Source organism: Ochotona curzoniae, unplaced genomic scaffold (assembly GCF_017591425.1).
Source record: "Ochotona curzoniae isolate NIBS_2020 unplaced genomic scaffold, NIBS_Ocur_1.0 scaffold_3223, whole genome shotgun sequence".
NCBI classification, from domain to species: Eukaryota; Metazoa; Chordata; class Mammalia; order Lagomorpha; family Ochotonidae; genus Ochotona; species Ochotona curzoniae.
The window spans coordinates 12,256,068-12,281,842 of NW_024467108.1; the positions used below are offsets into that span (position 1 = coordinate 12,256,068).

At 38.2% G+C, this 25,775-nt stretch overlaps 1 protein-coding gene and 1 non-coding gene across 6 annotated transcripts in view; one reads left to right on the top strand and one right to left on the bottom strand.

Moving 5' to 3' along the window:
- DLG2 (discs large MAGUK scaffold protein 2) overlaps positions 1-25,775 on the bottom strand; it is a 1,763,217-nt gene that overhangs the window by 937,990 nt on the left and 799,452 nt on the right. The window lies entirely within an intron of this gene.
- On the top strand, positions 24,073-24,183 carry LOC121145538. Its single transcript, XR_005882032.1, has one exon. It is a non-coding gene; the product is annotated as a U6 spliceosomal RNA (small nuclear RNA).

The following is a 25,775-nucleotide window of genomic DNA, read 5'->3' on the forward strand; positions in this document are numbered from 1 at the left end:
TGAGAACTTTCTCAAGTTGCTTCACTTCACTGCCGCTAAACACTATCTACTTCAAATGGGAGGATTGGATGAAAATACATAATACCTCCACATAATTGTAGGTTCTCCACAAATGGTAATGGCTCTACTTTCTAGAAGAACTTTGAATTTCGTAGCTTTGTTATAACATGAAAAACGCAGTCCTCAATAGTGAATAAAAGTTTTCACATAGCTAACCGCTAGAATAACAGAATAATGGTCACTTGGAGCCTCCACATATATGTATCATTTTCCCACTCTGTATACCACCATATTAGAAAAACTCTCTAACACCACAATTTTATTTTACTTTTTAGCATGTTTAATCTTTTCATCTACTCCAAAGGCAGGACAACAGAACCAGAGGAAGGGAATGAGAAACAGGGCAGGGTTGGGGGGAGAGATGGAGAGAAAGAAAGAGAGAGAGAGAGAATATGAGTCTTCCTCCTGCCTTCTTCCTCAAATGCCTCAGACAGCCAGGATTTTAACAGGCTGCAGCCAGGAGCTCATAACTCCACTCAGTTCTCCAGCATGGGTGTCAGAGGTTCAAATACCTGAGCTTCCTCCCATAGTGTGCCTCACCAGAAGTCTGGTTTGGAAGGCGAAAAGCCAGAAGTGGAAAAACTTCAACATGAGATGTGGGTATTCCCAAGTGGTGTCTGGACCTACTAAGCCTAACAGCCAGCTCTCTAACATCTCAGTTTTAGAACCATAGCTAAATGTGCAGGTTCTGAAGTATGTGTGTATGACCCAATATATAACCACAAGAAATGTGTTAAACTCGCAGGGGATTGGTATTCTCAATAGCATCCATGGAGCAGTGCCTGCCAAAAAGAATTTTTGAGAAGACCAAGTAGATAATGCACAGAAGGCATTTAGCAAAGTGTGGTCTAATGAGTAGCCACTTAATGTTAGCTATGGTTATTTTATTGGGACATTAGATGCTTTGATTATAAAAGGTTCTGGAAATGTAAAAACAAAAAAATAAATAAAGCAACTTTAAAAAGCCATTTTATTGTTTCCAGTGTTTTCAAAACCTGTAACTTTAGTTTCATTGTTGTATGGTATTATTCTGGGTGGACCTTATTCTCCCTACTATCATGGTCTTCATGATTGAAAACTTTCTCCTACTTTTCTTTGCAACAATAATTTATTTAGCAGTTACTATGGATCAGAAAATTTTATCAAAGTGCTAGGGAACAGTGCGTGAGCAAGATACGCTGCATCCATGCCTATGACTTCAATGTCTTCTTGACTTCTACTAAACTTTCGACCTATTTTCACCTGGCTACTACTTAATTTTCAAAATTTATTTCACATGATTTCTTCTCAGTTGCTTCTCCCAGATAACCAAATATGGCTAAGCATCTTTTTTTTTTCTTTTTCTTTCCTGTGCTCACATAATTAGCTCCTTGAGAACACTTTTTTTTTTATTTGCTTGTTTCGAAGCATTTATGGCTCTACTTTTCTCATGAGAATGAAAGCAGTTCATGATTTCCCATTATATTAACAGCAGATGTTCCATCTGGGACCCAGTGAATACTTAGCAAAGGTTTCTGAATCAATTCATATCCAATAATTTCTTTGGGCTCTTCTGTAATCCACCCTACCCAATACCATTTCAGAAGTAGCATGAATGCAAGAAAATGTCCTGGATACTAAAGAAGATCTATCAGATTCTCATTCGTAAAATTAAAAAATGACTATACCTTGTGGTGTAAGTTATAAAGCAGGGTTATTGTGGGATCTTATATCTAATGATATATCTTATATCTAAAACAGTTCAAGTTGTGAATATGCTAAGCATATTTACTAAGCAAAATAATGAAGTTAATACGGTAATATGCAAAAAAGGAACTGCATACTTCTCCATCTTTCCTCTTTTCTGCCAGCACTGTTACAATAAGTCAGAAAACAAAACACAAAAATGCAGCTAACCCAATTGTTCTTAACTCAAACTTTCTAAATCCAAGGCCAGAAGTTTGAGACACAAAGGATGGTAGAATCACAAATAACTAAATCAAATACATTAACATGTATGCATGCAAGGTAAGGGACAGATCTAAAATAATACATACCAATATGCTGACAGTGATTATTTTTAATTTTTTGAACTATGTGCATGACATTGAAAAATAAAATTAATTCTAAAAGTAGAATATGTAAGATGCAATCAAGCATTTGCTTGAGTGAAATGAAGAAAGTTTGGTATGCTGTAAGCTTTGTGGTAAGAAATTATCCAGCCCTGGAGGAAGCAAGCATATGCAAGTTCAGTGAACCCTGGGAGTTGGTTGAAGGATGCAAGAGAAGTTACCAACAGCTGATAAATGAAGGAGAGAGGAGCCAGGTTTGAACCTTCACGAGAGGAATAAAGTTGAAGACAAATTGCTTTGGTACTAAGAAATTAAAGCAATGAGTTGGGAACAAACTCAAGAATTAGTTTGTCCGTTTGAGGCATAATTTCAAATACTGTGAGTAACTCTTCTGGGCTAACTAGCACTGAATTTAATCAAGGACCAGAAGATCTGTGGGCCATCATTGTCTGACTCAATCAACCAGCTGTGCAACTGCTGGAACACTGGTGAAGGAGAAGTATCCACTACTGACAGTCAGAAGCATGCTCTGCTCAGTGCATCTGGCATCCCAAAAAGGAGAGTGTTCAGCAAAATTCTTTGTCACACAAATTTCATGAACTTTAGTTTCCTGGATTTAAATGTTGTTTCTCCCAGTAGCCAGCAATGTGATTTCAAGCACATATGGAAATGCTTTGAAATTCAAATCTTAGTTTTAAAATCGGGTTAATGATACATGACATCACTGCTAAGTGAAAATTGAGCTGATTATATGTGTAAGTTTTGCAAAAGGCTCTGACTCCTGAGAAGTACTTAGAAAACCAGAGTGTGTTCCTGTTTATATGTTGAATATTCATCTAAGTACAATATTGTAACAAGGATCAATATACACAAACATACACACACACACATGCAAATTCATTTATACATACACACAACTCTGACCTTCTCTTTCTGAAGTCATCTGGCTGGCAGTACATAATATCTTCAGACCTCTATAGGAGGTAGACTTAGATGGTAAGTTTTTATATTCACAGTTCTAATATTCAATGGAAGTCAGCTCTTTTCCACACGTGGGAACAACTTAACCTCTCTACCCACACTCCCATCTGCATTTCTGTCCAGGAGGCAGAAAGAAAACTGGTTAAAACACAAGTGATAAGGCCTGGTACGGTAGCCTAATGGTTAAAGCCCTTGCCTCATATGCGCTGGGATCCCAAATGTGTGCCAGTTCTAATCCTGGTGGCCCTGCTTCCCATCCATCTCCCTGATTGTGGCAGATGAGGAAGGCTTTCAAGCCTTGGGATCCTACACCCACATGGGAGACCTAGAGCAGGCTCCTGGCTTTGGATCAGCGTAGCTCCAGCCATCTCAGCCGCTAGGGGAGTGAATCAACAGATGGATGGAGAGTCTTCCTCTCTGTATATCTGACTTTTCAATAAAAATAAAATAAATCTTAAAAAAGATAAACTCTGTGAACGAACCCCCACATATTATGGCAAATGCTAAATATGTATTTTTAAAAGCGCTGAATTTGCCTTCACTGCTTACTGAAACAACTCTTCTAACCAATTTGAGTCTCTATCATAAGCCCTACCTGGGGCATTGGATTGGTACAAATATAACCTCCCCATTCACATCTGACTTCTTAGGATGAGCTCACTTGGCCCCTTAACCCAAATCACTTCCTGGACTCTTTCTGGCTGGTTATTTGTCTGCCCTGGGTTTTTGTGAGTATCCTGTTGGCATATATTCCCTCTGCAAAAGCATAAAGATTAAAAATCCTTCCCTATCAGGAAGCATCATTATTTTTTCACTAAATGAAACATCTGAGTATGTTATGACCTAATCATTAAATGTTAAGTGCTAACAATAGAGAAGTTATAAAAAGAAGTGGGGCAACAATTTATGTTCCGTTAAAGCTTAAATTGTCATTGTAATAGGTAATGTAGCTAAGCAGTTCAGCTCCTCACCTAAGTTCCCTTTGTCTTCAACAGACTTTAACAAACAGCTGTCATGTCCAGTCATCTCTGCAGGAAAACAGCAGAAGGCCCTAGTAGGCAGCTACTCTAACTTGTCTCTGCTGGAAACATAATGAAGCTGATCCATCCAGCTGTACTTAGTTAGCTGCCTTTGCTCCAGAGCAACCCATGAGGAGCTGGTTTAAGTGGAATTAGAGCATGTGGCAAAGCAAGGACCAAAGTAATAGATGTGGCCTAAACTCTGACATCATTAGCAATGGGTTCCAAATAAAGGTTATTTAGCTATCAGATCTTGTTAAACATATAAATATGAATATGCCATCAAATCAAGCTGTATTATAACCTATATTTTATTCTATTTATAAACTATTCCCTATGTAAGACATGTAAGAAATGCTTCGGGGAAGGCATTTTTATAACCTACCATGATTATGAATCTGCAATTGAATGTAAAAACACAGAATGTCATTTTTTGCTTACAGCTTTCAGGGTCCAGTCTCAATATTATCTTTCAGATTAGTGCCCATGATATAATATGCAAATGAATTCATCCTTTGGAGATATTTATATAATTCTTACACTAAACTTATGAAGTTGTTCCTATTTTATTTCTTTCACTTAAAGATGAGAAAATAGTCACACAAGAACTGAAAAATGTGGTAATACAACTGATTGATAAACTGTGATGAATACTTTATCATTTTCATGATTCCTACCTTTAACTCTGAAACCATGTTCTCTCAGATGTTGACTATTACTTTAATTCTGACTCAGGTATTTTGAGTCTAGTAGACACCTTGGTTTAAAAGTTGAAGCCTTGGCCTCAGGAGCAACAGGCGACTTTGGGGGTCTGCTGGTCTTTTAGCCCCCCAGCCAGCTGGCCTCCGGCAGGAGTCGCTCAGGGCTGGGCCTGCCTCAAGTCACTTAAAGCCCACTTGCTCCTCAGGACCGGAGGGCGACGTCTGGGGCCTGCTGGGACCTGCTGGGGTCTTTCAGGCGCTGCCGGCAGGGGTGGTCATGGCTGGGCCTGCCTCTAGTCACTTAAAGCCCACAAGCTCCTCAGGAGCAGAGTGACTTCTGAGGCCTGCTGGGGTCTTTCAGGCGCCGCCGGCTGGGGTCGCTCAGGGCTGGGCCTGCCTCAAGTCACCCCGAACTTGGAGCCCACTTGCTCCTCAGGAGCAGAGGGCTGCGTTGGCGACGCGCTGGGGTCTTTCTGGCGCTGCTGACAGGGGTGGTTCAGGGCTTGGTCTACCTTAAGTCTGTTAGTTATTTAAAAAGGTTTAGAGTTCTAGACTTCTAGTTCTTATGATATTACAATATTATTACGCGCAGCTAATTCCCGCAACCTGGTTCTTTACCGTGAGCTGAAAACACCAGACGAAACGAGGTTTATTCCAGCAGGCAGGAACGGGGCGGAGGTGGTGGAGAGAAAAAGGGAAAGGGGGAAAGGGAAGGGAGGCCAGAAGGAGAAGAGAGAGCCGCACCTGGGGGCATTTTTGTATGCAAGGCGTGGGGGGCGGGGATTGGGCGGGATTGCGGGCAGGCCCCAGGGGATTGGTGCCTGCGGGTGAATGCCTAGGGATGATTGGTGAGTGGGCGGGATTGAGGAAAGGGCTGAAGATTGGGGGTGGGATTCTCAGGTGGAATGCCAGGTTACCTCTGATTGGTGGACGGCTCGACCAGCAGGAATTTTTGTGAGCTGTGAGGAAAAGGAAATGGCGCCGGGTCCAAGATGGGATATTCGAATAACTCCTTACACCTCGAGCCCACAGGCTCCTCAGGAGCGAGGGTGACTTTGGGGGCCTGCTGGGGTCTTTTAGTCCCGCCCAGCTGGCGCCACCGGCAGGGGTGGCTCAGGGCTGGGCCTGCCTGAAGTCACTTCGAGCCGCATGCTCTTCAGGAATGGCCGGCGACTTTGGAGGTCTGCTAGGGGTTTTTAGCCCCTGCCCAGCCAGCACCGCCGGCAGGGGTGGCTCAAGACTTGGCGGCCCTGGTGCAAACGGCACGGAGTGCAACCCGCGGCCACCCAGCGGCAGGCTCCAGGAACTTGTGCTTCAGCATTTGCAAGGAAATTGGGGGTCACACAGCTGAGGATTAATAATGACCTGTGGGTTCATGCCCAGGTGAGGAATTACTGCTGAGGAACAATCCTGGAGAAAAAAACAACAAAAACAAAAACAAAAACAAACAAACAAAAAAAACAACTCTTAAGTGTGGGTAAGGAATGACTGCAGAAGGACTCCAAAAGACAAGTGCACTGTACTTGCAGGTGCGTGAGAGGATTGTGACCTGTGGTTTGATGGGGAGGACCAGAAGACCCTTATGGGTCAGACTGATGCTGCAGCCCACACGGGAGTTCTGAGCTGGGCCTGTTAGCATGGAACATTGCTGATCACTGCAAGCCAGCCCAAACAAATGTTAGGGCTGGGGGGGCTGACAGGGCTGTAGCCTAATACGTGACAGTGAGTGTCGTCACAGTGGATGGGTCATATTATGCTGGGCCATGATACCAACCAGCACGCAAGAGAACCAGGTCCAGGGGTAGATTCTTTAGGGGATATGTGGGTCTTACCCTGTGAAAATACAAGTACTGCAGGTTAACTTAAGAGTTGGAGAAGTAGCAGCTGAGCTAGGTGTGACCATGGAATTTGCCAACACTCACAGGTATTGGGGCTGGGAAAAGGCTGGGTAGGTATAGGTTGCAGCCCCGTATGTACACCTCTCCCAAGGTGTGGGGTGGACTGGGTTGGCCTCATCATCTACCAGCTCATACAAAGGCTGTGATGGAGGGGGCAGGCCATGCTGGCTGGGGGTCTTGCACCTGCTGGCATGTGTGAGATCTAGGTCTGGGAGTGAGCCAAGTGGGGGCACCTGGGCAACTGCCCCATTGGGTTATAGCTCCCACTGGTGAGCACAAGGCCCAGGCCTGGGTGTTGGTCAGGCTTGGAAAGGCAGCGCTAGCCATCGGCAAGCATGCAGGCTGGTTTTGGAAAAGGGCAGACCAGGCAGGGAAAGAGCAGTACTTAGCCCACTGGCAAGTACAGAAACCAGGTAAGGAGTACTATTCAACATAGCGCCGAGGTAGAAGCAATTTTAATGCCTTTAGAAAGTTAATACATAAATAAGATGTGGTACATATGTGCAATGAAATATAATTTCACTTTTAAAAGGAAGAAAATTCTGACACATTACCGTCACAACATAGATGAAAACATTACATTAAGTGAGATACACTCAGAAGAAAACAGAGAAATGCTTTATAATTGCATTTATATGATGCAGTTAATGTAGTGAAATTCATTCAATCAGAGAGTAGTGTTGTAGTTTCTGGGAAAAGGGAATCCGTGGGAAATCATTCAGTGGGTACTCAGGTTCACATTTGCAAGGTGAGGGGATTTTTAAGACCTACTGAATTCCGGGCCCGGCGCGGTGGCGCAAGTGGTTAAGGTCCTCGCCTTGCACACCCAGGATCCCATATGGGCGCCGGTTCTATCCCAGCAGCCCTGCTTCCCTTCCAGCTCCCTGCCTGTGGCCTGGGAAAGCAGTCGAGGATGGCCCAGGGCTTTGGGACCCTGCACCCGCGTGGGAGACCCAGAAGAGGCTCCTGGCTTCGGATCGGCATAGCATCGGCCGTTGTGCTCACTTAGGGAGTGAATCATCGGACAGAAGATCTTCCTCTCTGTCTCTCCTCTCTGTATATCCGCCTTTCCAATAAAAAAATAATAAAAAATAAATCTAAAAAAAATACTGAATTCCTATGTTTACAAAGGTAACACTGTGGAGCTGTTAACTTTGAATGTATAAAATTATTGTGTGTTCTATATCATTTTTGGAGGTTATTCTGTCATCCACTTGATAAAAGATTTGAAGGGGTAAACTATGGGAACCAATGTGGCAGCTTTTCAGGGACCCACACGATGCCTGAGACTGGCAGATATTAGGCCCTGGAGGTCAATGAGCTTATCTCCCATTTACCTGCAACCCTTATAATGAGGAAGCATGCAAGACCTAAAACTCAAGTTCTCTATAGCTCACTACAAAAACATTCAGAATGTCCAGGTATCCCATTCTATTAATATTCTAAAATTCCCTGGAGGAGATAAAGATATATATATGTATATATATATTTATATTTAACTCTTAACACTTAATGGCCTAGTCAGCTCCTACCTGAGATTATTTTCTGACTAAGAGGAAAAACAAAGAGGTCAGGTTTGTAGGTGACACGAGCACTATTACCCTACTTTGGAATCAAGACCCCATGGACAGTGAGTATTAGAAATTCTGATTGTCTTTCATGGAATAATGGCTCATATTTGTTTTTAATAAATCTGAACATAACAGCAAGTTATAAATATTGGCTCACATTCTGTTCTGGGTCATAGCAAAGTCCTTTTCCGTTAAGACATGCAAGACAGAGAGAGGCTCTCACTATCCACATAATGCAGGGAAGACTCCTGCACTTTTAGGGAAAAAAAAAATTTTTGTTATGGTAAAAATTAGACCTTAAATTCATTATCAAAAACCCATGTGGGTCTGACATCATGGCTCAGCTTGGTAGATGCTGCCTGCTAAACTAACATTCTAGAGGATCACAAGTTTCAATTCCCTGCTATTCCACTTCTGCCTCTTGCCTGCTCACATGCTTGGGAAACAGGCAGAGGATTACAGACGTGCTTGGGCTACCGCTGAATACTTGGTACATCAGGTTGGAGCTCCTGGCTTCATACTTTGGCCTGGCCTAGCCCTGGCTGCTCTAGTTCTCTAGGCAGTAAACCAGCAGATAGAAACTCTCTCCCTCTCTGTGATTCTGCCTTTCAAATAAATGAGTAAATATTTTATAAAGAAATAATTCATAAATGTTATTCATATCAGTTATAAACGTGATAAATAATATAAAAACTCACTCATAACTGCCACTTAAGGAATTGAATATTGTCTGAAACCTATGCTGTAATGTAATCACTGCCTATGATGCCAGCATTCCAAAGTGCCCTTGTGAGTACCGGCTGTTCTGCTCCCAATGCAGATCTCTGCTAATGCGCCAGGGAAAGCAGTAAATGGTAGCCAAGTATTTGTGCTCTGCTACAAAGAGAGAGTTCCAAGGTCCTGGCTTCAGCCTACCCCAGCCCAGCCACTGTGGCCATGTAAGGAGTGAATCAGAAGATGAGCAAAATATCTCTCTCTCTTCCCTACAAATAAATAAATCTAACACCCCCCCCCCCAAAAAAAAGTAGTGTAAACAACAGAATAGAAGACTCAGGGTATCCATTCTTACTCATATCTATCTACTTATCCTGAGAGGTGACTAGAGAATTTTATGGATATAATTCTGTTTTTCAAAATGTGTTTACATGATAGGTATGTGTCTACAACAATTTTATATGTCAACTTTAGTAAATAATACTATCTTAAAATGTAATCTTGCTGTTGCTGTGAAGGATTTTTAACTCATAGTATGATAACATTTACCAAAAAAGCAAATTCAATTAAATACCATTGATGACACAATGAGGCCTCAGTCAGTGAAAAGATCTTGGGAGCCAAGTGGAATTTCTGGGAGTAAGAATATGTTGTACCTGTGGACTGGTGATTTTATTCCTGCCCAAGATTTTCCAGCCTATGGGTCAGCCCTGTGAATTCAGATGTTCCACCCCTCACAACATGGTTAATTTCTTAAAACAAATGCATTTACACATACCTACACACACATGCATGCGAGCACGCGCACACACACACACACACACACATACACACACACACACATACACACACACACACACACACACACACACACAGGCTCTGTTTCTCCAGCAATATCGTTACTAAAACAGTATCCCTAAAATATGTTTAGTCTTTATTTTGGGAGCTTTATATTTTGCTATGAACATTTTCTAAAATACTATATTATAAGATGAATTCCTGCTAATGAGTATAGGACAATTTTACTTCATTAAAATTATCATACTATATCATTAAATGATACAATGAGCAGTGCCATTTTTTTTTTCTGGAACACATTTTATGTTTCTATCATTTTTCCTTCTGGAATAACAAAGCTGTCACAATGCTGCTATAACATTTTTGTACGAGTATTTTTTTAGTATGTATTTGCAAGATTTATATTAGGAGAGATGCCCAAAAGTAGATTCCTGAATCATAGTCTCTATGCAGCTTCCCTTTTAATGTATAAACTGTTTGTAACTAGTTGTATGTCATCAAAAAATACAAATTACACAACAAATCAATATTTGAGCACTTCAGATATTTTATATTTTCAACGAAACCTGGAATTTTAAGGAAAATACCTCTAGTCTTACTAACTGGCAGATGTAGAAAACTGAATCACACTGTTTATAGATTCATGATCTGTGAATGAAAGGAAAAAGCCAAGCATAATTTACAGATTTGCCTTTAATATCATTGATATTTATTCCAAGTGTCATTTCCCACTTTTCCTTATCTCCAATAGTTGTGATGAGCTTGAAGAAACGTTTAGTCAGTTTATTGACAAGTTTGGTGGCTGGTTTATCTTCTACATTGAACAGCTTGAATGTGCAGAACCTGCTTTCAGCCACAAGGTGGCAAGCTAAGCATCCTGAAATGCAATCAGAACTGAGGTCTGAATGCGCTTGAACATTTTCAGCAAGTTTAGAAAGCGACAATTTATACTCGATAGATTTTAACAGAATATTTCAAAATCAGAGTGGATGTGAGGAGAATGTGGTGGGAGGAGAGAGAGAGAAAGAGAGAGAGAGAGAAAGAGAGAGAGAGAGAGAGATCTCCAAAGAGTACACACTGGGGATAGGCCAGGCCAAGCCTGAGCCTGGAACTCAACCCAGGTCTCCAACTTGGGTGGCAGAGATACAAACACTTGACTCATTGCCTGCTGCCTCCCAAGAAGCTGCAATGAGAAACAGAGCCAGGACCCAAGCCCAGGCACTCCCATATGGGATGTGGGCATGCCAAGCACTGTCTTAGCCATTGTGCTCAACCAAAGCTAAATAAATTCTTTATGAAAATAACCTACATACTTCTTTTTTCTACCAACTGTAATATCTTTGTATTTACTGATTTGTACCTTCTAAAAAAGAAATACTCAGAGCCTTTTTTTTTAATCCTTTTATGTTAAACAAAATTCAAAATCTGGCTATGCTCAGCTTGCATTCTTATTGACCTCCCTGAAGTTATACCATACATACTCCCTGACATACAAAACCTGCAAACTGCCCTGAGTGCACTTACATCTTCATTTTCCCTTACTTCCTTCCCAATCCCCCCACCCTGGAACACACACACATTTTCTTCTCTGCACATTCTAGTTATCCAGGCCTGGTCCAGCTACTGGAAACTCCTTCTAGATATGTGCAGTCCACACGATGCATTTACCTGACTCGGTGAGGGCAATCAACATCTGAATCCTCTTTCTTTAGCACTTATTTGACTGAAATGCAAATGAGCTCCAGTTTTAACATCCTCTACAGAAGACCAGGATTTCCTCAGGACACATCCCTAATTCCTATGATTCCTACGGGTCCCCAAAACCATTGTATATAACTAATAGGATTGTCATATTTCATATTTTGTTATCACATATTTGCACAAAAATGGAGTCCTTTACAGATTGTTCTCTGTTCTTTGTGCATGTTTTACGCCTTGGTAGCCCAGTGAATGTTGACTACTTTGCTGAATCAATGAATGAATGAATATTTTACGAAGAAATATATTTTAATTTTGAGTCATCAATATTTCTCATCAATATGTGCAGTACTTAATATAGTACTTCTATTGTTAGAATTTCATTGTAACCATTATCAGTACAACTAAAATTGTATAAATGTAAATCAACACTATTGTTAAGAGATAAAAGGTAACTGTTTTTACCAAAGAGTAGCATGTAAGCCAAGGGGAGTTGGAGAAATGACATAGCTCAGGAAGTAATTAGAGACCTAGGCAACATGAGAATATGGAAATCAGTATAACATGCTGATATAATAAAGTCATTCCTCTAAAGAATGCGATTAAATGAATCACTGGAGTTAGCTGTCAGCATAAGTTCCCATAATTCAGTTGACCTGTCAAATATTTTTCTCCACTAGACAAATTATTGATTTTCTACACAGGTTATAATTTTAGAAACACATAATATTGATTTTTAAAGCTCTCAGTTCAGAGGTTATATGGATCTCAGTGGAATTGTAATTTCTCTAATTGAAACTTCAATATGCAAATATATGCCATAAGATATTACCCACCATATGTTACAATGTAATCTGATGTTGCTAACTTCACCTTTTTTGTCCTGTGAATATAAATCTTTCCTGATCAGTACTTTTTTTTAATTCCATTTTCTCTGGTTTAGGTCCAGAAGCCTTCCACTCTAGGCTATCATACGCTAATCTTAACTCAATTTTACTTTTGAATTAATCAGAATAACAGTTACTTGGTACCTAGCAGGTGAAAGAAATTTGGCTGTCTCAGCGTTCTCCCTGTAATTGCTTATTTCTTTGAAAGACAAGATGTGGGGGGTTGGAGAGGGAGAGGAGGAGGAAGAGAAAGAAATAAGGAATATGTCCCCTCTTCTGGGGCATAAAATGCTGACCAAAGCCAGAAGCTGAAACGTAGTCCAGATGGCCTCAATATGTAATGGGAGTCAAATTACTTGATTCCTCACTGCTGCCTTGCTGTATCCATGGGTCTACATTAGCAGGAGTCTGGATCAAGAGCTCATGATGGGTATTTAATACAAACACTCAGATGCTAGATACTGACCTCTTGACCCTAAGCTAAACCCATCCTATTTTTACCCATTATTTTGATAGAGACCTCTTCGGAACCAGATACTCTTTTAGAAAGCGGAATCTGAGGCTTAGAGATTTATACTGTTATGCTGGTGTATCTTGGGTACTACCTTGAAGGAAATTCACAGTAGCAATTAAATAACAGCAGTTTTGTCAAAATCATTCAACGCTATAGTGTTTTGTTTAATCTGTACCCTAGTTTGGGAACGTCATCTTTTTCTTTGTGTCAAATCTGATAGGAAATCCACATCATACTGATTTTAGCCAGTATCCTCAAATAGAGCAACTTAAGTCAGCCCATCAGTCGCTGTTGACTATTATTGAATACCCATAGTGTGGTAGGCACTATTAATTCAGTGCAAGCTCATTAATTCAAGTGAATAACTATGTCCCCATTAGGAGGGCTCACATTTTACAAACGACCAAGCAAGAGAAAAACACCCAGCTGAAAGGCAACAGAACTGGCAGGCAGTTTCATCATCTGCTGTTAATTGGAAGAAGTAGAACTTAACTTTGTTCAGAATAATGCTTCATCGTGGCTTTAGGAAGTAATGAAGTCTCCAGGGAGCTGAATGGACCCTTCTAACACACTTTGCAGGAGACATGCATTTTTGTTGAAGGAAGTTAAGGCATCTTCTGGTAAAATATTCAAGGATGTCCAGAGCTAAAATGAATTGAGCACAACTACATTTGTGTCAAATCACCAGAAAAAAAACACAAAATTATTTTCCCCGGCTATCCATCAAGTACATGCTCTGAGGCTAATCATGGATGAGAGTAAAGAAGAATTAACTGAGGCAACTCAGTGTGGGGTATGCTGAAGTTGAGTTCCAGTTGGAGCAGATACTACTTCAATAGCTCTGGGTGTCATCCTTTACTGTGAAGAAACATCAACACACTGATACACTAGGGTTAGTGTGCTCAGACTTTTAAAATGTGACCTTATATTACATTTTTCTTACGACAGATCATAGCTTACCAGTGTTTCTTTATCATCTATATAGTGTTTCAACAAATATTTATACTTTATCATGATGGGGCAGGCACTCTGCTAGATAATAGAAATAAAATAATTAACAAACTTCAGGGTTTTTTTTTCTCAGATTTATAATCTGTTGGGAGAATCATGTGTTAAATGTAAACATGACTAGTTAGACATAATACAAATTGTGAAATCGGACACTGTGCATTTGATGGCAAGAAATTATAGAATTTAATGGCTTTAAGTAATAATAAGTGATAGCTACCTTTTATAAAGAAGCTCTTCATTGTGCAAATTTACTACATGTTTGACATTGCTTCTTATTCTTATAGCTACCCTTTTAACAATCAAAGTGTTCCTTGATACAGATGAGGACTTCTGACACTACAGATTTGTGAACATAATGGCACCAAACCTCTCTTGCCAACTGGTTGGTTACACAGCCCAAGAGATGCTATTTTGTCATATGTCTCTTAATGCTCGGATTCAATGTTACTTTGTCTATGTAGTCGTCCTTTTGGCAAGTTTCCTCTTCTTTGTTTTCTAAATCTCTAGGTTTAGCCTTTAGTATTTTAAAATATAATTGATGTATTTATGAGTCTGACTCTCCCATTTAGCAAACTTAGTGCTTGGCATTTATAGGTTCTCAATATGTAGTTTTGCAATCATTGTAGAGCAAAATAAAAAATTTCACACAACTTATAGCACAAATACAACACATATTGACACATATAGATAGTATTCCATTTGAACTGCTGATAACATAACTGGAGAGGTAATTTTTTTCGAAATAAATACCAAAAATAGACCATATACCTAGTACACAATACATATTAATCTGGGAATTTAAAATGGACTTTTCAAAAAATTCTTAAATGTCAGTGAACACTGCAAATGTCAAAAAAAAATAGTGAGTGGGTTTCAAGCAATCAGAATCTCTTTGGATAATTTTGTTTGTACTTGTTTCTTCATCTTGACCGGTACTGATCAAAATGTACATTTATAAAGTTACCTGTGAATAATGTCAAGTAAGGTTTAACATAAAATCAGTAATCCAGGAGTAGGTCTTAACTCTCAGAACTTCTTGGTACAGTCCACTGTCCACGGGAGGATTTGTTCAAATCTGACAAGTTGTCATAAGCTATAAAAGGACTACTTTCACCTAAATTTAACGCCAATTTTTTCAATGATTATATATGTCTCTATCTATTATTAGCTTCTAAAAATTCATAAAATGCAAAGGAAAACATTGAGAGTGCTCATAATTTAGTTTGTAGCCCACTTAGACTCAAGGGAAGAGTTCAAGCCTTACTCCCAGTGCCTGCAAGACTTCTTGGCTTAACTCATTTAAAAGTCCTTTCTTGGGCCCAGCACCATGGCCTACCAGCTAAAATCCTCGCCTTGAATGTACCGGGATCCCATATGGGTGCCAGTTCTAACCCCGGCAGCTCCACTTCCCATCCAGCCCCCTGCTTGTGGTCTGGAAAAGCAGTAGAGGGCGGCCCAATCATCAGACAGAAGATCTTCCTCTCTGTCTCTCCTCCTCTCTGTATATCTGCCTTTCCAATAAAAATAAATACATCTTTTTAAAAAAGTGTTTGCTACCTATTATAATAAAGATACAAGCAAACCTTCAAATGTTTATTTCATATGATAATTATCACACTTTAAAAAGACAAATGCACTTAATAAGGTTTACTTTGCATAACAGTTCTGTAAAAATCCACTTGATATCACACAAGACATGTGCCAAGCAGAGTGACAAGTATGCTTTACATCCTATGTAAACATGCTGGATGAGCAAGTAAAGGAAGACTCCATCTGGAACCTGCATACATTTTGGTCACATCTGACACCAGGCTATTTCAAAACACAATGATGAATAAATGAACAGTTCGATGCTCATATGTATGTTTTTACAAGGAACAGTGTGCATAATCATATTCTTTGTTATAAATTCTATTTTAGTATAAATATTGATAATTTTTTTTTGTAAAAGCAAGGCATATTTTGAGATTTCCTTGTAACCTAAGGAATCAAACGCAATGACTGAACGTCCTTTGATAGCAATTCCCAGAGCAAGCAGCGGCTCTGGGAATTCAAGGAAAGGGCTGACATACGTAGTAATACTGGGCAAGCTAACACAGCTGCCAGATGGCATTTGGATAGTATCTGTGCTCAAGGTTCAAGATTTTTTAAAAAGGTACACCACCAAATGTGTCTTGTGCTTGCATGCCTTGCATGGCTGGCTCTTAATCCCAGGACACCTAAGAAGCTAAATGAATAACCAGCATTGTTACAGTGACACTTGCACATTAAGCCTGGCTCTTCCTCTAAGCAGCTGTATGACATTAACCAAATTACGTCCCCTTCTCTGATAGACAGATGCCTCTTCCAAGAAATTCTGTTTTTATGGTGTGATATTTGTTGCTGGGTCATGCTTACTTGTGTGGGCCACTGCAGGTATTAAGATGATTCATACTATGACGAAAGAATTTACTTTAAAATACAGGCAAATACACTGATGAGGAGAAACCACAAAATCTTTCTCACTTGAATTTGGCTGTGTGTGCTTTAAAAAAGAAAAAGCAGATAGATTACATATAATGTTACCATGATACAACACTGGATATTTTGTCTTAGAAGTGTTTTGAGCAACCCAGACTGATGCTGTGACCATAATAGAGGTTTCAACATTATTTTGCTCCACAATATGAAGGAGGGGAGGTTGTTTATTTGAGCTGGGTATGTTTGTAGAGATAACTTCCCCTTCATGTCTACCACAGAGGGAAAATGTTGAACACATGGCAAGAGCCAGGATAAAATCAATACTGAGCTGCAGGTATTTGGGTTAGTCTCAGAGGAGCGACTCTTATCTATGGGGATCCTACAAAAGTCCATGGAGGAAGATCTGAAGCCCTGAAAGAGAACTGCTCAAGCAAGACTGTACTGTTGCTTCATTTTAAAAGACCAGATGAGGCCTGGTTGGAAAACAATTTTGGGAAAAAACTCTTGAATCAGCTTAAAATATCTCCTACTTTAAACATAAACTTAAATAGCACTTCTATTTATTTCTCTTCTGCATATAATGTAATTTTATTAATATTTATACTTTTTAAGTAATAAGTATTTTCATGTAAGATTATGTTGAACTATGGCCATAGGCTTTGAGTTTCCATAATTATGAAATACTTTGGACTAAGTAACCTAAAGCCCTTCTTTTATTTTGGTTTTTATTTTTCATGATATGATTCCATAGGCACAGGGTATTTCCCCTTCGACTCCTCCCATCCATTGCCACCCTCCACTGAATTCCCCCATATTGTTACATACTACAGCCCTTCAGCAATAGTTACAAGTCATCACCCTGCTATTTAAGTGTATCATGAAATTGTAGGTATAGACTGTGATAGAAAGTTTAACATACTATTGTCAAGATATATTTAACAATTACATTGAGTGGGGTTTCTTCTTTTAACGCTACAGCATTGGAGAGTAAAAAGACAACTGAAAATTTATCTTCTATATGAACCAGCTATCTCACTCCGAGGAATATATCCAAAGGAAGTTATATCTGCATACAAGGGAGTGACCTGTAATCCTATGTATAGAGTAATACAATCTACAATAGCAAAGACATGGAAATAATCCAGATACACATCAACAGAGGAATAAACAAACTGTGGTATATCTACTTCAAAAAATATTGCCCAACCATTTAAAAAATGAAGCTACTATTTGCAACAAAATAATCCTAACTAGACACCATCACGTTCAGTGAAATAAGTCAATCTCAAAAGGACAAATATCACATTTTTCTGTAATATAAGATAACCTTCATGCAAAATACAAGATAAACAGATATACAGGTAAACATGTACACACACATATTCACCTGGAGGAATTGTACCATAGAGAACTTACAATGGAGAATTCTTAAAGAGAATGACTCGGGGATTTTTTTCAAATAGCAGACCCGAGTGTCTGGCTACTGTTACCTGGTGTTAACTACCTGATCTATAGATCTCAAACCAAGAAATCCTTTACTCATTTTTACTAGATGTGTTTTTGCAATTTTGATCCAGTTTAGAGATAATATCATGATGCAACATAATGACTTTATAAACTGAAATGAGGGACATAAAAATGTTTTTATTTTTAAAGATTTCTAAAGATAAGATTTTCTATCTTCTGTTGTATTGCATTTCTGAATTTAATAATATTTTAGGTTTTTCATGATATATTCACCACTATAATGTAAAGCATTCTTTAATCTTCAAACTTCATACTAAACATCTTCAAACTTCAAGACTAAAATATTTTTATTGGTATGAAATAGAATGAGCAGAACATATTTGTGGCATGGTGTTAATAAATGCCTGTAATACACAAAGTGATTCTCAATCAGTAATGTGCACTCATGTAATTTCTCTACCAAAAGCAGTGAAACTGGTGATCATTGTGATTTCGGGAGGTTAGGTCTAAATATGCTAGCAATTTACCATGTTACACTGGGGCAATTTTTGAATTCCACTACATCAGTTTTCATTAGTATTGAGGGATAAATTTCTCACTCATTGAGCTTTGAAAAATAAAAGCTCTGAACCATGTTAGCGTCTAGTAAATGTTCACTAGTTTTTTTGAAGCACACAGTGTGCTGTGGGTATCCCTAAAGAAAAGCTTCCAACCCTTAGAAAAACAGCAGTATGCCTAGAACATAGTGTGTGCTTAATCGGTGTTTGTTGACTGAGTGCCTATTACAATCAAACACGAGCATGGAAGGGTTCTTTAAAAGGATTGATGCTCTAGCTCAGTATGTAAGGTGGGCTTGATCACAAAATAGCTGTTTGTAAAAACAGGACCTGGATCTTGTAACACATTGGTGTGACTGCGTGCTGTTATACCCATGTCAGCTTCCCCTACCAGCTATGAACTCTTTGAAGACAAGCATTACATTTTAAATATTTCTACATTCTCCATCTCAATAATAATGATCAGCAAATATGACTTACTGAACAAATGTCCAATGGGATTGGCCAATGCTCACCCCTGGTATAACCACAATTTCAGTGTGAAATTTTAAAGGATGACAGTTATTTTCTCTTGTGTGTAAGGAAATGAAACTAGAAGTAGAAAAAGGTTGTTTTTTTTTGTTTGTTTGTTTATCAGATATTTCCTACTGGTTTCAACCTTTACTATACACAGATAGCCACCAGAAATTTCTTGGAACTCATTCTAGAGTATAAAAATTGATGTCAAATATTTTTTTTTTCTTCAGGAGAGCAATTATCCTTTTCTAATCTGATGACTTTGAACAAAGCTTTGTTTGCTCATGTGAGCAGGATCTATAAGGACTAAGTAGGAACGTAAAAGATCTGATGGCAGGAGTCATTGCCTTTCCCACAAAGATTTGAGTTGCTATAAAAAAAAAGTCAGAGGAAATCCTCTGTCATGATGTGACAAACTGAATTGACAACTTATTATATAAGATGAGTGTGTTTCAACAGGACTGGGTAGTTTCAGAAAAGCACAGCTGTTTGTAGTCAAGAGGAAGGCCACCATGCTGTCACAGTTCCTTTAACCTTGTTCTACTTTCAAGTGGATTGCAGGATAAATTGTGTAAAAACTGTACTATAAAAAACCCTGATGCAGTCCTTCCTCGGGTCTGTAGAATGAAGAGGGTCAGCTTTACTTAAGTGATTGGCTTCCTGTTTTTCTTAATTATACAAAATGAGGACAATGCAAAACACAGCTGTTGGAGACTCAGATGCTGCTCAAAGCCTGAAACACATAACTATTTCCTGATGAAAAATATTGAAAACGCTTGCTGGGGAGAAGAGAGAAGCAGTGACACAGTTCCAGTGGCGTGCTTACTATAGCTAAAAAATGATTTCACCTCGAATAATAAGAGGAGGTGAAAGTCATGCTGTGGAATAGGAATGGTAACCCTCAGATTCACAAGTGTTACTGAAAAAAAAAAAAATAGAAATGGAGAGGGGAAGAAAGGCATGAGGGGAGAATTTAACTGACTTACAGATGATTAGGATTATGATGCCCACAGCATACTGACAAGGGATTTCTCCTTTATAGATGAAAACTCCAACCACCATGGGTAGTGAAAAAACAAGCTTCAAAACATGACAACGTATTGCTAGTGAGTGAGAACAGAGCAGAAGTAGGTCTGGGGGAATGTGAGGCTATATGGCTTAAACAGGATTTGAAACAGATGTGAAGAAACTGGACATATACTGGATGACTCCTTGCTAAAAACCTAATTAACTTTCAAGGCTGAGTTCAAGTAATCAAACCGAAATACACACACACACACACACACACACACACACACACACACACACATCTGGATACTTCCACAGTTTTTCAGCATTTGTCAAACTTACACTTAGTTGTATATTCAAATGCATCATAGTGTTTGTACACATATCTCCCTTCTTGCTATATGTAAAGTTCCTTGAAAGTAAATGCTATTTACTATGTTTATATTTGCACATAAATTGCCATCATATAACCCTTTAAGAGTTCACTGTATGCTAATCATATTAATCCATTTGAACAAAAGTATGAATGAAAGAGATATGCTAATGTGTTGAACTTAATTGTTGAAATGCACAGATAAGTTTAGTGCCACACCATTATTCTATTTTACATCTAGTGTGTGACGTGTTGTGCTTACTAGCATAGGGTGGATTCTAAATTGAAAAGCTGAAATTAAAAACCATTGAATTGCTACTGGTTCAAATACCCAATGTTACATGTGCAAAAATGGCCAATAAATTACTCTATGATATAAACTGTACTAATTGGATCTTTCTTAGAGTTATTTTATAATACACATTTCTGTCTTCTATTATATTGATAGGTCTTTTAAGTCATAGTTGTTTATAAGAAGTTAGTAAGACATTTCTTCCATGAGAAATCTCTGACAATCCTACGGGAGAAAGTAAGCTTCACAATGTTGCTAGTGGAACACTACTTGGTAGTTCATTACGATATGAAATTAAGTTTCCTTGTGAAGAAAAGAATATTAGTGACAGTTTGAAACCATTCTTCAGTGTTATGCCTTACCCTCTCTCATCTCATCTCACTCCCATAAAAAAAAAAAAAAAAATGAGAGAGAAACTGCTTGCTATTGGACTGTGTCCTGGTGAGTTTCTTTCATTACTACTACAGGATTAAAGTTCATTACTAACACATAGTAAAGTTATATTTCACAGCCTCCTTTGTGCTCCATGTGATCCACTGTGTTCCATGACCAAGAGAGTATCAGAAGAAATGTTTGGGGCAGTCTTTAGATACATTCCTTAGGCTATGATGTTCATGTACCCGTCACCCAAATTTTTATATATATTATTTTGACTCCAGACAGAGGCCTTATTAAGATTGTTCTGTGGTAGAACAGCAACATGAGAAATGACTAGTTCCCTGACACTGTAGAACATATTCCTGGACTGAATATCCTGGTTTGGCTAAGAGAGAGAAGGGAATTTCTTCGTTTGTTCAATTATGGCTATCTGGGTTTTCTATCAATTGGAGACAGTGCCTAATTCTAAGTTAAACACCGAAGAGTTAAGTGAGGTAGTAGAATCTCTCACTGAATTTTTTGGAGATGAAATTTTAAATCATTAATGACTGAAAAATCAGAGCCTACCTTTTGATCTTTATATGTAAGAGATTCCAATGTATGGTTCTCAGGATCTTCTATAACCAGCCCCTACCTAACTTTCCAGTCTCCCAATGTATACTCAATTACTGAATTACTTCAAAGTTTCACATTTCCTTATCATTAATTCAACTGTTCTCCTGTTTGTTCAAGGTTTAATTCAGCTCTTAATTTCAGTAAGATAGCTCCTGTGACTCCCACGTAGCCAGCACATACTTTGTATTTAGACCTGATTTTACTTAATTGTTACCATTTGTTCTAAGGTCTACCTTTTCTCTCTAGAGAAGTTATTGAAAAACAAAATAACACTCTGTGAGAATTAACTATTTTGTTGTTAAGTTATAGATACCACATAGTAGGTACCATATGGTACACAGTAGATATCAGATAGCCACCACATGAGATGTACCACATCATGTCACTGCTTTGGTTTTCAGTTTTCTGAAAGACCTGAAATCTACCTCTAGTCATTGTATGAGCCTGGATCTTTCCTGAATTCCCTGACAAGTCTTTGATTTCCAATGCTCATGACACTAAGAACAGTTCTCTTTCTTTCTTTTTCTCCTCAATTGATCTTCTGTTCAAAAATTTTATTTTGTTCCCTTCTTGGCTAGAGGGAAAGTGGATGAGAAAAATACATTAAAATTAACTTGTGAAAAAAATCCCCTGTATTTTATTATATTCTTCTTTGCCAATTTCTTCATAGTAAAGTTACCCGCATGACTCAGAGCTTGAGGGTTAGGAAAGGGGGCTGCAGCAAAATCTGTCTTCTGACATTTAAAAGTTATGTACTAAAATTAGATAATAGTTAGCACTTATTTACGCGTGAGCTGAGGCCACACACTCATGAACATTCAAAATAGCACTGTGCTGGCCCAACAGGCTTACACTGTAAAATGCTTTTTTTGTCATAGTTGTAAATACAAGACTTGGGTTAACAAGAATATTGTTCTTATTTAATCTTTCTTCTCTTTTTTTCCCTTCCTCTTGTTTCTTTTTTTCCCTTTTTTTCCTTCTTTTCCTTAATCTAAATCTCTCTTTTCCATGTTCCCTTTGTTTATTTTCACCTCTGTCTGCTGCCCTTAATCATTTTCTTAGACCTTTCTCCTTCTGTTTATCCTCCTCCTGTTTTTCCTTCTTCACCTTTTCTCCCCTAATATGGAGAAGATAATTGATACTGTATTAAACCTACTCAATAAAGAATCCCAACTGACACTCATAAAATCACACAGTGTCTCGTGATGGCAACCTCCCATTCTCTTGTAATTGAATGCCAAGTTTCCATATCCACTTAAAAAAAAAAATTCCCTGTGCTTCTGCCTAATCATGAGCTAGCAGCACACTTTCTATCACACAATTTAAAGAGACGGAACATACAGAGGTACAATGCCTCTGAATTCCAAAGTAGATAAAGTAGATCACAACAACTGAGTAAGTGGTAACCACAGTTGACTAAATGAAAATAAAATTTGGAGTTTAGAAATAACTGCTTTTATCTATGGCACATGTTTTATATCCAGCATAACTCTCATAGTTCCCTTGTTCCTTATCAGTATGACTCACAACAACAGGGTAAAAAGTTTCATTTTCATTATATACAGAGAAAACTAGAGCTCTGATAAATTAAGTGGGGTTCAGATCTAAATCCACATCCTTTTGAATCTGATGTCATGCTAAATCACAAAAATGGTCACAGTTGTGTGTAGCATCCTCTATTAAAAGGTAGGGTTTTTTATCGATCCCTTGCAAATGGGCTCAATTGCAGTTTCTTTTGGTCACTGGAAAGCATCAATACAGATGTAGCAGTTTGGGCATAGGTCTCAAGGGATTTGCTTCTTCTGTCCTACATGGATCCTTTGTCTCCAGGGTCTTGTGAATAAGCCTGGGATAAGAAGCTAAGAGACTCTGTGAAGCAGGAATAAGCTATTTTAGCTAAACGAGGTTAGACCTATTAGCCTCCAGCTGAGATCACAAAGGTCAGCCAAAATCAACAGCTTTCAGAGACAATTCATAGAAGCTTCTTCACGTTTTTCCTCTATATACAAAGAATGCAAGAACCTTAGCACTCACTTCCTACCTTGAAGGATTAGGTAATGTTACTACTTTCCAGTTTCAGCAGCAGGTCTACTATGTTAACGCAACTGAATCCCCATATCTCAGTGTTCTGTGGGTATCTTGTAAACCTACTATATGTACAGTATTAACTTGAGCCATCTCTGTGTTTTCATCAGGAGACTTGAGAATGAAATAAACCAGAGCCAACATGTTAAGTAATGTTCATGTTGCTATCTATGCCCTACAGAATGAAGTTCATTTCTGACCCAAGAATCCTGTGTTTTCTGCCAACAACCAGGAAATAGTACAGGCTAAATTAATTAATTTAATTTTAATGTTTATATTTATTTTTAAATATTAATATCCAATATTATTTAACACAGTAATAACAATTCAATGTTATTTTAAGATGTATGACAAAGAAGAAAATGATAGAAAATAAATTACTGGTGTATTATTTTATAAGTAAAACCATAGTATCCTTATGCTTGCTTTGAAAGCATATATACTAAAACTGGAATGATACAGACAGAGAAGTTTTGCATGGCCCCTGTGGAAGGATATCATACAAATTCCTAAATCATTCCATATTTAACCATCAAATTGCTACAGAAAAACATATAGAAAAGACCATAAGATACTGGAATAGGCAAAGACTTCTTGGATAAAACCCCAGAAGCACAGGCAAAACAAGCAAACATGGACAAATTAGATTGCATCAAGCAAAGAAGTTCATGTAGTACAAAAGAGCAAACACTCATTAAAACATAAAGACAATTAAAAAATCAGGCAAAATATTTGCAAACATATATTTGATAAAGGTTTACAATCTAGTACACACACACACACAAACACATACACACTGCATCCATTTTGTTCAGATTTCTTTTATGGCTGAATATTATTTCACGATGCACACCTACCACATTTGCTTTATCCAGTCATCTCTTAATGGGTAAATAGGTTGATTACAAGTCTTAGCTATCATAAATGGAGTCAATGCAGATACCCATCAGTGGACAAGTGGGTAAAGGAAACATGTCATATACATATGATGGAATTTAACTCAGCTAATGGCTAGTTAATGAAAAGAATAAATAAATAAATAAGTTAATGAAAGAATAAAATCCTGTCTTTTGCAATAAAATGGAGGCAACTAGAGATCATTATGCTTAGTGAAATAAGACCCAGATCCAAACAGACTGTTATCATATGTTTTCTCTGATATATGGTAGTAAATCTTGAGTACAAAACAAACGAAAAAACCCTGAATGTTTTATAGCAAAATTGAATCCTATAATTTGTTTAAGATGTATATCCTTTGTGTATATTCCTGTGGAACAGCAGTGTTTCTATGTTTTAATTGTTGGTCACTATATAAAGTTGAGCATTAGGACCAGTCATAAAATAAATTGAAAGTATGATATTGCAAAAATTAAAATCAAAAAGTAGGAAGGAAGAGGGCAGGGAAGGCCAGAATTAACACTTTGTCCTTTTTAAAAAATATTTATTTGTTTTTATTGGAAAGGCAGATTTACTGAGAAAAAAAAGAGACAAAGATTTTCCATCTGCTGATCCACTCCCCAAGTGGCCACAATGACCTGAACTGAGCTGATCTAAAGCCAAAATCCAAGAGCTTCTTCTGGGTCTCCTACATGGGTATAGAGTCCCACGGCTTTGGGTTGTCCTCTACTGCTTTCCCAGGCCACAAGCAAAGAACAGTATTAGAAGTGGAGCAGCTAGGATATGAACGAGTGCCCATATGGGATCCCAATGCATGCAAGGTGAGGACTTCAACCATTGGGTTACCATGTTGGGCCCTATTTATTCATTAAATCAGTTGTATTAATATTAAAAATAAATTAAATTTTTAAAAACTGATGAGCAGAATAAAATTGGCTAAAAATGAAAAAAAAATATTATCCTGAAAGAATGAATCAGTAAGTTTGGTTAGCAGATTCTGAATAATATTACACTTTAAATACACTAAGGAGCAAAATCACCTAATCTTGAACAACAGATATTTAACACAGTTTCACATAAATATAGCCATTTGGGAAAATAATTAAAATGTTACTGGAACTATCACAATTCTTTTGGAATAGGATAAAGATCTTTAATATAAAAGAAGTGTTCCATTTTTATTATATCAGAGGAAAATCAGATGCTACAGGGATGACCTGTAGT